Raw genomic sequence first — 13,336 nt, 5'->3', positions numbered from 1 at the left:
CTAACATTCATTTTTCATTTAACCACAAACACCTTATTTTGAAGACATTAATTTGTCTTGAAGAGGTTTTAAGTTTCTTTAGATTATATAACGATTCTTTCCTTTGTTTTCTTTTATTTTAAATTTTAGTTTCTGATTTTTAATTTTTTATTTTTGTTACTTTGACGTTAAATTTATGGTGTTTCAGTATTTATATTTACTTTTTTTAATAATTCTAAATTGTTGTTAAATTGACATAATATCACAAACTAAAAATATTTGCAAGATATTTTTTGAGGAACTCAATAAAAAGTATTTTCAATATAACTAATATATAGAAAAATTTAAACCAGTTTTTGTTTATCTTTTTATTACAAATAAATTAGTTAAAATTTACTTATAATTTATTGCAGAATGAATACTTTAATAGTAATTTCTCCATACAAATGAACAATTTTTTTCAATATGCTAAAATGTATTATAAAGTTAAATACTTTAATTATAATTTTAAATTGTGATAGATTATTAAGGAAGTTATAACCAACATTAGTTGTGTTAATTTTGAAAAAATCGTTAGGAAGTTAGAGTAGTTAATCACTTGCAACTAACTCCTCAAACCTAACAAATTTTTCAAACTACTTTATATCTTTACACCTACGTTATATAGTTTCAATTTTTCATATAGTTTCAATTTTTTATTATTAATTTCTTTCTCCTATTATTTGAATATATATATATATATATATATATATATATATATATATATATATATATATATATATATATATATATATATATATATATATATATATATATATATATATATTCAAATAATAGGAGAAAGAAATTAATAATAAAAAATTGAAACTATATGGTGTAGGTGTAAAGATATAAAATACATTCAAGACTCAGTTATATAATTCATCTCACCTACGTTCAAGACTTCATCCCACCCGCTACATTTGTTACTATTTTTTCTTCCATTTCTCTACTTTTTTTATCATGCTCTGTCAAACATGGAAAATTCAATTTCATCAATAATGAACTTTACATACCTTCTACTTGTAGATAATGGCACACTATCAGTTATCTTTCTCCAAACAATAATTGAAGACACCAAATCAAGACAACATTTCCATAGTCTAATTAATGATTTTGGCACTTTCATTCCATGTTTCTTTCCTTCATTCTATTACCGGAGCTGCTATTAAATCATCTAACAGTGCGGCTATTCCTTCAGTAATAATGATGATGGTGGTGTGCATATCTTCCTTCTTCACGATATGGTTCGTTTCAGTATGGTTGACCGTTTTTACGGCGCTCATATGGCTCTTGTTGACTACATTTGTGGTTGTGTTGTCCATAGAAAAGATTGTAACTCAGAGTCATACACTCACAGAATTGTTAAAGAAGAGGCTCGAGTTCTTCAAAAAGAAACAAAACCCAGGTGAAATTGGGGAACCAGATGCAAATGTCGAAGACGTCGTGGCTGCAGCCTCTGCCGCAGCTGCAGTTGCAGTCAACTCAGCAGGGGCTGCTGCCGACGCAGCTGTCGACGTAGCTGTCGACGCAGATGTCGACTCAGCTGTCGACGCAGCTGTCGACGCAGCAACATCTTCTGCAAATTCTGCTCTGGAAGACCAGATCAATGCTAGGGCACTTAGGCTTAGTTATGTTTTCACAGTGGCATATCTTATTATGAATAATTTGCATAGATAATAAATGCATTTAATCATGTCTTGTAACTGCAGTTCATAAGCTACCACATAATTAATAATGCATTCAATCTTCTGCTGTAAATTATACTCCTATTCATTTTTGTTTAATTTTCCACCATCTTATGTAAGTATTTATAAAATTAGGGTTGTCCATATTCAATCATTACATAATGAACCCACATCAGTGTTTATAATAGAGTAGTAATTCATGAATAGCGGGCCATAAACTGTTCTGGGGCGGGAAACACGATATCCTGCTATTTACCCTATAGAGGCCGCTAAAGTGTTCGGCAAAACTAAGGCTCTTCCCGTAGCGGTGTCCTCCGCTTCGCTTTAGCGAGATAGGACCCGCTAATGACTACTCTGGTTTAAATCTGGTTATCAATGGTTCCATAAACCATAACCTTCACTCTCTCAATACCCCTGGTCCCTACAACTATCAGGGCAATGCAACAATAAGGAAGAGGTTCTATATGTAAGAACAAAATTGTTCTACAACAGATTCCTTGATTTTGATGATAACAAAGGATGAAACCAAAAATGGCACCCTAACGAAAAGTTTCTAAGTGTGCAGGGTTCTAAAGAAAGAAGTAATAAATCTGATGATGTCATCAGATGCACAACAAGATCAGATACAAATTCTCAAGTATCAGAAGCATCTGAAGTGGAATCTCGTTCAAGAAAGTCTGACTCTGGACAAAACTACAAAGTATCAGAAGCATCTGAACATGAAGTAAAGTCTAGAAGCTCTAACTCTGAACAACGCCCTCTGAAGAATCTATTTAGATCAACATCAGAAGCAAGATTCCTAGTTTCTCCAGTTACACAAATACTCTGATTATGGATTTGCTAATCATGAAGAAGTAACGTTCAAGTCAAGTAAAGATTTTTAAATAGATTTCCTAAACAGAGAAAGAGACGTTAATCTCCACTTCCAAGAGAAAAGATACTACTTGTGGTAAGTAGTCACTTCAAAGATGAAAAGTTAAACTGCAGAAGCTATTTAAGTGATGGAGTAAACTCAGTTTAATATCCACCAGATTCAACCACTACTTCAACTCATATATAAATAGAGCTGCAATCAACATTCAGTAACAAGAAATCAACTAGTCAAAACTATACTGAATTATTTCACGCTCAAGAAAATCATCTTTGCTCTCAAAGAATTTCACTAAGCTTTTGCTTATTAAGTGAAAAATCTGTTCTTAAGTTTGTAATACTTGCTTTCTTAGAAGCACTCTAGATTACATATCTTGTATCTTTTATTTGTTTGATTTCCTCAAGTGACTCTGTGTAGTCTGTAGACTTGAGAAGACTAAGAGATTTTCTTCTCTCTTAGGTGTTGTTTGTAATATTTCAAGATTAGTGGATTAAGTCCTTGTTGAAGGCGAAATCACCTTGGCCGGGTGGACTGGAGTAGCTTTGTGTTATAAGCGAACCAGTATAAAATCATTGTGTGATTTTCTTTTTGGAAAAGCGCTTATTTTTCAAACAATTCAAACCCCCCCTTTCTTGTTTTTCTCACCTTCACTATAAATTAAAAGGTCACCGTAGAGTTAAAGTTATTGGTTGGCACATTCTCAACAAATGGTATACCTGTGAGAAGTGAGCTCAGCAAAAGCGGCATTAACTGTCCCATATTGTGCCCCCAAGGGGCTTATTATAGAGGAAACAAAACCCATGTGAAATTGGGGAACCAGATGCAAATGTCGAAGACGTCGTGGATGCAGCCTCTGCCGCAGCTGCAGCAGCTATCAACACAGCTGTTGTCGATGCAGCAGCATCTTCTGCAAATTCTGCTCTGGAAGACCAGATCAATGCTAGGGCACTTAGGCTTAGTTATGTTTTCATAATGGCATATCTTCTTGTGAATAATTTGCATAAATAATAAATGCATTTAATCATGTCGTGTAACTGCAGTTCATAAGCTACCACATAATTAAACATGTATTAAGTATTTTAAGAGAGACCCTAAATGGAGGGGGTCAAAAGTGCATTTAAGTAGGGATGACAATGGATAGGGTTTGTACTCGTGTCTTATGGGTATGTAAGTACCCATACCCGTACATGTGACCCGCATTCCTATTAAAAATAAATAGATCAATTATAAGCTATCATATAATTTAAGTTTTAAAAATATTAAAAAGTTTTCAAACAATTTATTGTTGAAATAAACGAACACTTATATTAAATATGTAATGGTTTAACATTATATACGTTTTATAATTGATAGACATATATTTTTATATAATAATATAAATTAAAACATATAATATAAATATAAATACATAAATATATAATATGCAGGTATATGGGCGGGATGGGTACCAAGGTGCTCATACCCACTTATTTTTGTGGGTAAACCCGAGCTCATGCACGTATCCATTTTTACGGATTTTCACTCTATCCATTGTGGGTAAATTTGCAGGTGCCCATTGGGGATGAGTCAAATTGTCATCCTTACCTTTAATGATATTTTGAGAAGAAAAAAATATGGATAGAAATTTGAAGACTTTTAAGACAATACTTTTTTTAGACAGTCTATTAGTCACTTATTGTTTTGGTTAAAAATAAATGCATTATTCAAATGTTAAATATGATTTTAATCTTTCTAAATATATCGATTTTGAATTTTAATCCCTCTGATCTGGGTGATTCTCAAGGCTTATAACAAAATGTTGTAGTTGCATGTCTCTATTATCCTGATATTTTATTGTTTGTCTTATCATTTTCATATGTGTTTTTATTTCGATTCGTTGAGTCTCTTTCATGATTGCATTTTTCATATTTTGCGTGCATAAAGTTTTGATTAAATTTGATTTTGATTTAAATGCTCTTTGATCAATGACATACGATAGTGAAATGAAACCACCTTGTATTTTTGGACAAAATTTAATTCAAGGTAAAATCTGTAAAAGCTTTTGAAAATTTGAGATTATACAAGATTGATTTGAATCAGACAGTTTTACATTGAATTCGTTATTCTTATCAAATTGGATAATAGCTCAACTCAGGAATTTGATATTGATCAAAGTTTTTACTTGAATCAAAATTTATACATGATTCGAGTCAATTTCAATTTTCACAAATCATGGTTAATTTTGTTTGATTTGATTCAAATCAAATTTTCAACGTGATCCGAATCAAATTATTTTGCCTAAAAATCTTGTCAGTTATGGGCAATTTGATTCAAAACACTTTTTATTCTTGATTCGAATCAGAAGGCTTGTGAATTGAATCACATATTCCTTGTTTCAAATTAATTTGCACTTTTTTCAAAATTTAGGTATTTCTTTCATTTCACCTCATATTTGCTCATATGATTCAAATCATATTTTTCTTGATTCGAATCTAACTATATTTTTTCAACCATTTTGTAGAATATATAAATCATTTATTGTCATCACTCAAACATAATATACATAATTTTGTTAAGATTTTTCAGTGTCATTTTGTGTGAAAATCAATTTCTTCTATTTTGAGTGTTCAAAGTTTTGTTACGAATTTCTCACATCTTCAACTTCAATTGAGTTCAGATCTTGATAAGTAAAGTTATGAGATTGATTGAATGAGACGCGTACTTGAAACTAGCAGTTCTTTGAGATCTTGTTGAGTTTTCAGGTTGTTAGTAAAAAAGGGGATTGTCAATGTTGGTGATAAATTCCATTGAATAGAAACAGGTTCTTCTCTATACCATTGTCTTAGTAGTAACTGAGTGAAAGGCTACAGATAAGATGGAGTTCTTCTCGGATCTTTAAACAATATCACTGCCCAAAAAATCGGTAGGATCGGTAGGATCAAGAGATTTATAACTATACACAAAAACTTTGAACAAAATTGATGTTATTGAAAGGTTTTCTAATGGTGATAATGTATTTTTTTTATTTGTTTCATCCATCATTTTATGTTATAGGTTATATCTTACTGATTCAATAGATCTCGCAGTTTTAATGATTCAAGACGATGAATTCTATGAAATTGGTAGTCTTATATTTTTCAAAATCTTAGTGACACTTTTGCAAAGTTATTGCAAAAATAGTAACACTTTTATACTTATTGGTTGTCTTTGTTTAGATTGTGCTAGTTTGTTTTCTTGATTTTTGTCCATATATGTCCTTAATTACGTTGTGCTTGTTGATTTTTTAAATCAAATGGATTATTTTGGGATTTTAGTGTGTTTGTTTTAAATTTATGGTATTTTAGTTATGTTGTTTTATTTATGTTGAAAAATATGACATTTACATTAAGACAAACACACTAAAATCCCAAAATAATACATTTGGTTTTAAAAAAATTCAGCCTCTTTGGTAATGATTAATAATTTTGTAAATTATGTAGTAAATTGAATTGTAAACATAAGTTGGTCCGCCCCGCTCCGTCCCACTTTTGGACAGGCTTAAATGGGGCGGGACTAAACGGGACAGGTCGCCCGCTTTGCCACCCCTAGTCGTAATATTATAGACGGAGTTGAAGAAATTGAAATTTCTGAGAAAGAAAATATTGTGATTTCTAGTCAAAATATTGAGATAAATGGAGTTTTACAAGAAAGTGGTGAGGGTGACACTGTTAAGGAGTCAAATATTGTTCTTTTTGTTGGTCAAATTTTTTTTTGTGAGGAAGAAGCGTTTGTTTTTTTATAAGAGATATGCATATCAACACGGGTTCTCAGTTCGAAAAGGTAGATTCATCAAAAAAAATGGAATTGTGAGTAGGCGTGATTTCTTTTGCCATCATGAAGGTAGAACTTCCTTGAAAATCATAGAACCATTGAAAGAACAAAGAAATATATAATCAACTAGATGCGAATATAAAGCTCATTTGTGAATTTATTTGCAAAAAAACTCATGATATGTTTCTAAGTGATTGGCAAGTTACAACCTTTATTGTTGAATATAATCATACTTTGCTAACTCAATCAGAAGTGCGGTTCTTACCGGCTAACCGAATTATCTCAGATGATTATTCTGAACGAATTTTCTTGTTAAAGGAAGGTGGGTTTTCAGTTAGACAATTAATGTGTGTCATAGAGCTAGAAAAAAATGTGGAGCATGGTTATCTTCCATTTATTGAAAAAGGATGTTCGCAATATGTTTTTGAAAGTCAAGAAAAAAGTTGAAATAACCGATGTTGTTGATCTTCTTAAGTATTGTGAGGATGCAAAAAAGAGTTGCTCTAAACTTCAGTATGCATATACACTTGATGAAGAAAGAAGGTTAAAGCATATATTTTGGTCTCATACTTATTGTTTTGATTGGTACCAAGAATATGGCGATATTGTTGTGTTTGATACTACATACAAGGTTAATTATTATGAAATGTCATTTGGAATTTTTGTGGGTGTGAATAGTCATGGAAAGACTATACTTTTTGGATGTGCACTCTTACAAAATGAAAAAACTTATGCATTTCGTTGGTTGATGAAGGTAACTTTTAAGCTTAATTTCATAATTTTTCTTACATCATTTGTTATTGTTGTAAGAACAAAAACTGTGATACAACAGATTCCTTGATTTTGATGATAACAAAGGATGAAACCAAAAATGGCACCCTAACGAAAAGTTTCTAAGTGTGCAGGACTCTGATGACATCATCAGATACAATACCAGATCAGAAGCATATTATCAAATGATCAGAAGCTCTGAAGTAGAAACAAGCTCAAGAAAGTCTAACTCTGAACTAAACAACAAGTATCAGAAGCATCTGAACAAGAAGTAAGTCCTAGAACCTCTGACTCTGAACAACGCTATCTGAAGAATCTATTTAGATCAACATCAGAAGCAAGATTCCAAGGTTCTCCAGAAACACAAATACTCTGATTATGGATTTGCTAATCATGAAAGAGTAACGTTGAAGACAAGTAAAGATTTTCAAATGGATTTCCTAATTGAGAAAGAGACGTTAATCTCCAATCTCAATAAAGAAAATACTACTTGTGGTAAGTAGTCATTTCAGAAGAAAAAGTCATCCTGCTTTAGCTAAATATGTGATGGCGTAACTTCATCTCAATATCCACCAGTTTCAACTACTACTTCAACTGATCTATATAAAGGATTGCAAATCAACTTTCAGCAACACACGAGAGAACAATCAGCAAGCCAACAAGCCAAAATTATACTGAAACACCAAGTCAAGAAAAACACTCTTCTCTCTAAGATCTTCACGAAGCTTTTGCTTATAACGTGAAAAACTCTTGTTCTTAATACTGTAATATTTGCTTTCTTAGAAGCACTCTAGATTACATAAATCTTTCATTTATTGTTTGTTTGATTTCCTCAAGTGACTTAGTGTAGTCTGTAAACTTGAGAGGACTAAGAGATTTTTCTCTTAGGCGTTGTTTGTAATCTTTCAAGATTAGTGGATTAAGTCCTTGTTGAAGGCGAAATCACCTTGGCCGGGTGGACTGGAGTAGCTTTGTGTTATAATCGAACCAGTATAAAATCCTTGTGTGATTTTCATTTTGAAAAGCGCTTATTTTTCAAACAATTCAAACCCCCCCTTTCTTGTTTTTCTCACCTTCAATTGGTATCAGAGCTCCGGCTCTGTTATTGATTTTCTAATCAAACACTTAACCGTGTAGAGAGATCCAGTACGAGAAAAACAATGACCCACTCAAATGAAAGAGATTCCTACAATGCCAAGCCTCCTGTTTTTGATGGAGAAAAATTTGATTACTGGAAAGATAGAATCGAAAGTTTCTTTCTGGGTTATGACGCTGACCTCTGGGACATTGTCACAGATGGATACACACCTCCAGTCTTAAATGGAGCTGAAGTTCCCAGAAGCAAAATGTCAGAAGATCAGAAACGTGTCTTCAAAAATCACCACAAGGCCAGAACAATACTTCTAAATGCTATATCATACAACGAATATGAAAAAATCACCAACAGAGAGACAGCCAAAGATATACTTGACTCTCTGAAGATGACCCATGAAGGAAACTCACAAGTCAAGGAGACGAAGGCTCTGGCGCTTATCCAGAAATATGAAGCCTTCAAAATGGAAGATGACGAAGCTATAGAGGCTATGTTTTCTAGATTTCAAACTCTTATTGCAGGTCTTAAAGTGTTAGACAAAGGATACACGACTGCAGATCATGTTAAGAAGATAGTCAGAAGTCTGCCAAAGAAATGGAGACCTATGGTTACTGCTCTAAAGCTGTCAAAGGATCTGAACAATATCAGCCTTGAAGAACTTGTTAGTTCTCTCAGAAGCCATGAGATAGAACTAGAGGAGGATGAGCCTCAGAAAAGGAACAAGTCCGTAGCGCTTAAGTCCAGATCTGAAAGACGGAAGCCTGACAGAACCAAAGCTCTCCAGGCAGAAGCTGAAGATACTGACGATTCTGAACCAGAAGACTCTGATGATGAAGAAGAGTTGTCCCTACTAACCAGAAGAGTCAAGCAACTCTGGAAAAAGAGGAACAACAACTTCAGAAGACCAAGACCCAGAGGGGATCGATCAGAGTCAACTTCAAAAGGTAAAGCTAACAAAGATATTACCTGTTATGAATGTAAAGAAACAGGTCATTACAGAAATGAATGCCCCAAGTTGAAGAAAGACAACCCTAGAAAAGAAAGCTTCAAGAAAAACACCTTCAGAACAAAGAAAGGACTGATGGCTACCTGGGATGACAGTGAATCTGGATCATCAGAATCTGACTCTGATGAACAAGCCAACGTAGCACTTATGGCTACCACATCCAGCTGTTCAGACGAAGAATCTGAAGAGGTATTTTCTGAACTTTCTAGATCTGACTTAGAATCATGTTTGTCAGAAACTCTTACTTCTTATCAGAAATTAAAACAAAAGTTTAAAAACGTTAAAGGCTGTCTTAAAGCAAAATTTGAAGAGTGTAGTGAACTTGAGATAACAATTCTATCACAAGAAGATACAATCAAATCTTTAATGTTAGAAAGAGATGAAGCAAAAATAAAATTAGAAGAAACGTTATCTCAAGCACCACAAATTTCAAATAAAATTATTTACAAATATGAAGAAGCCTTTCAAGAATTTCTGAAGAATGGGATAGATAGGAATATTATGGCATCCATGATTTATGGAGTAAGTCAAAACAATAAAAGGGGAATTGGGTATGATCCTAATGAAAATAAAACTTCTGCAAGTGATAAAATTAAATCTCCTTTTTCATATCACTACACACACACACAAGAACACAAATTTAAAAATGCTAGAAGACCCAAAGTTGTAAGAAACTCTGGGAAAACTAATCTAAAAGGACCCAAGAGATTCTGGGTACCGAAAGATAAGATTATCTATGTTGCAGATATCCTATGCAGCAAAGTTCAGACACCAGTCATGGTACCTGGACTCTGGATGCTCGCGACACATGACGGGAAGAAAGTCTATGTTCCAAAGTCTGGAACTTAAAGACGCTAGATTTGTAGGCTTCGGAGGAGATCAGAAAGGAAGGATCAGAGGCTCCGGAACTATTGGTAATGGTACTCTTCCCTCTATATCTGATGTTCTTTATGTAGAAGGATTAATGCATAACTTGTTATCCATAAGTCAATTAAGTGATAATGGTTATGATGTAATCTTCAATCAAAAAACATGTAAAGCCATTAATCAGAACGATGGCTCTGTCCTTTTCACAGGCAAGAGGAAAAACAACATTTACAAAATAAATCTTTCTGAGTTAAAAGATCAAAATGTTAAATGTCTAATGTCAGTTCATGAAGAGCAATGGGTATGGCATAGACGCTTAGGCCACATTAGCATGAGGAAACTTTCTCAGCTAACTAAACTCGAGTTAGTCAGAGGCCTACCTAAACTGAAGTTTTCTTCAGATGCTCTGTGTGAAGCTTGTCAGAAAGGAAAATTTTCAAAAACATCTTTTAAAAAGAAAAATGTTGTTTCTACCTCTAAGCCTCTGGAACTTCTTCACATTGACTTATTTGGTCCTGTGAAAACAGCATCAGTTAATGGAAAGAAGTATGGACTAGTCATTGTTGATGATTACAGTCGCTGGACATGGGTAAAATTCCTAAAGCACAAGAGTGAGTCTCACTCTGTATTCACAAGTTTCTGTTCCAAAGTGCAAAAAGAATTTGACTCTAAAATTATTAGAGTCAGAAGTGATCATGGTGGGGAATTTGAAAACAAAGATTTTGAAGAATTATTTGATTCTAATGGAATATCCCATGATTTCTCCTGCCCTAGAACTCCACAACAAAATGGAGTTGTAGAGAGGAAGAATAGGACACTCCAAGAGATGGCCAGAACCATGATCAATGAAACTAATGTAGCAAAGCACTTTTGGGCAGAAGCTGTAAATACAGCGTGTTACATTCAGAATAGAATCTCTATAAGACCTATTCTAGAAAAGACTCCCTATGAACTGTGTAAAGGAAGAAAACCCAACATCTCATATTTTCATCCTTTTGGATGCTCTTGTTTTATATTAAATACTAAAGAACATCTGAACAAGTTTGATTCCAAAGCACAGAAAGGTATTATGTTAGGATACTCAGAACGCTCTAAAGGCTACAGAGTATACAACACAGAAACCAAAATTGTGGAGGAATCAATTCATGTCAGATTTGATGATAAGCTTGACCCTGAAAAGTCAAAGCTAGTTGAAAAGTTTGCAGATTTGGAGATCACTCTGGTAGAATCTGAGAAAACTCCAGAAGCAACTGTCACTCAAGACTCTGAAGAAATTAAATCTCCAGAAATTCCGAGGAAGGTCAAAAGTCGCATTAACGTATCTGAAGATTTGATTTTGGGAAACAAAGATGAACCTGTTAGAACCAGATCTACTTTCAGAACTTCTGAAGATATTCCTCTGGGACTAGTGTCTCTGATTGAGCCTACGTCCTGTGATGAAGCTCTTCAAGATAACGATTGGGTGGCAGCTATGCAAGAAGAGTTAGATCAATTCTCCAAGAATGATGTCTGGGATCTCGTTCCTAAACCTAGAGGCACTCATGTCATTGGAACCAGATGGGTTTTCAGAAACAAACTGAACGAGAAAGGAGAAGTTGTCAGAAACAAAGCTCGACTGGTAGCTCAAGGTTATAGTCAACAAGAAGGTATTGATTATAATGAAACTTTTGCTCCAGTCGCGAGGTTAGAATCTATTCGTCTTCTTGTATCTTTTGCTATTAATCATTCTATCAAATTATACCAAATGGATGTCAAGAGTGCATTTCTTAATGGTTATATTTCAGAAGAAGTGTATGTCAATCAACCTCCAGGCTTTGAAAACTTAAATTTTCCAGAACATGTTTTTAAACTTAAGAAATCCTTATATGGACTTAAACAAGCTCCCAGAGCTTGGTATGAACGCTTAAGCAATTTTCTTCTGGAACAAAATTTTATCAGAGGGAAAGTTGATTCTACACTCTTCTGTAAAAACCTTAATAATGATCTCATGATATGCCAAATTTATGTTGATGATATTATTTTTGGTTCTGCTAATATCTCTGTTTGCCAAGAATTTTCTAAGTTAATGCAGGCAGAATTTGAAATGAGTCTAATGCAAGAACTAAAGTTCTTTCTGGGAATTCAAATTAATCAAACTCCAGAAGTCACGTACGTCCATCAAAGTAAATACATTAAAGACGTTCTGAAGAAGTTTGACATGACTGAATGCAACTCTGCAAAGACTCCCATGCACCCAACTTGCATTCTGGAGAAGGAAGAGGTAAGCAACAAGGTTTGTCAGAAGCTCTATCGAGGTATGATAGGCTCTCTTCTCTATCTGACTGCTACTCGTCCTGATATTCTCTTTAGCGTCTGTCTTTGTGCCAGATTCCAATCAGATCCTAGAGAATCTCATTTAACAGCTGTTAAGAGAATTCTTAAGTATCTGAAAGGAACTCCTAACCTGGGCCTGATGTATGAGAAAACATCAGAGTATAGACTCTCGGGTTATTGTGATGCAGATTATGCAGGAGATAGAATAGAACGAAAAAGCACATCTGGGAATTGCCAGCTTCTGGGAAACAATCTAATCTCCTGGGCTAGCAAAAGACAGTCAACTATTGCTCTATCAACTGCAGAAGCAGAATACATCTCAGCATCACTGTGCACAACTCAGATGCTCTGGATGAAGCATCAGCTAGAAGATCTTCAGATATTTGAGAGTAACATTCCTATCTTTTGTGATAATACTGCTGCTATTTGTTTAAGTAAGAATCCTATTCTACATTCCAGAGCCAAACACATAGAAATAAAACATCATTTTATCAGAGACTATGTTCAGAAAGGGATAGTAACATTAAAGTTCATTGATACAGAACATCAATGGGCAGATATCTTTACTAAGCCTCTAGCTGAAGATAGATTTCTTTTTATATTAGAAAATCTGAACATTAAAAATTGCCCTGAGTAAAATTTGGCTCTGAACATGTAAAATGAGACTCTGATAAAAACAAATACACTTCTGCCTCTGACTCTGATACTTCTACAAGTTAAGAAGATATCTGAGTTAGAAATCTTCAGAAACCAATCCTTTGATATTCCTGAAGATCAGATACATCAACACGTGGAGCATTAAATGTCTAACCCTAGAACTTCTAGACAGCTGTCAATAGAAATCAAAGGTCAGAACGTTTGAAATCTCCTAGAGCAGTGTGCGTACTGTTGGGATTAGACATTCATTTATTAGCTGTAAT

This window comes from Lathyrus oleraceus, chromosome 4 (assembly GCF_024323335.1).
Source record: "Lathyrus oleraceus cultivar Zhongwan6 chromosome 4, CAAS_Psat_ZW6_1.0, whole genome shotgun sequence".
Classification (NCBI taxonomy): Eukaryota; Viridiplantae; Streptophyta; class Magnoliopsida; order Fabales; family Fabaceae; genus Lathyrus; species Lathyrus oleraceus.
Note: the sequence above shows the minus strand (reverse complement) of the source record.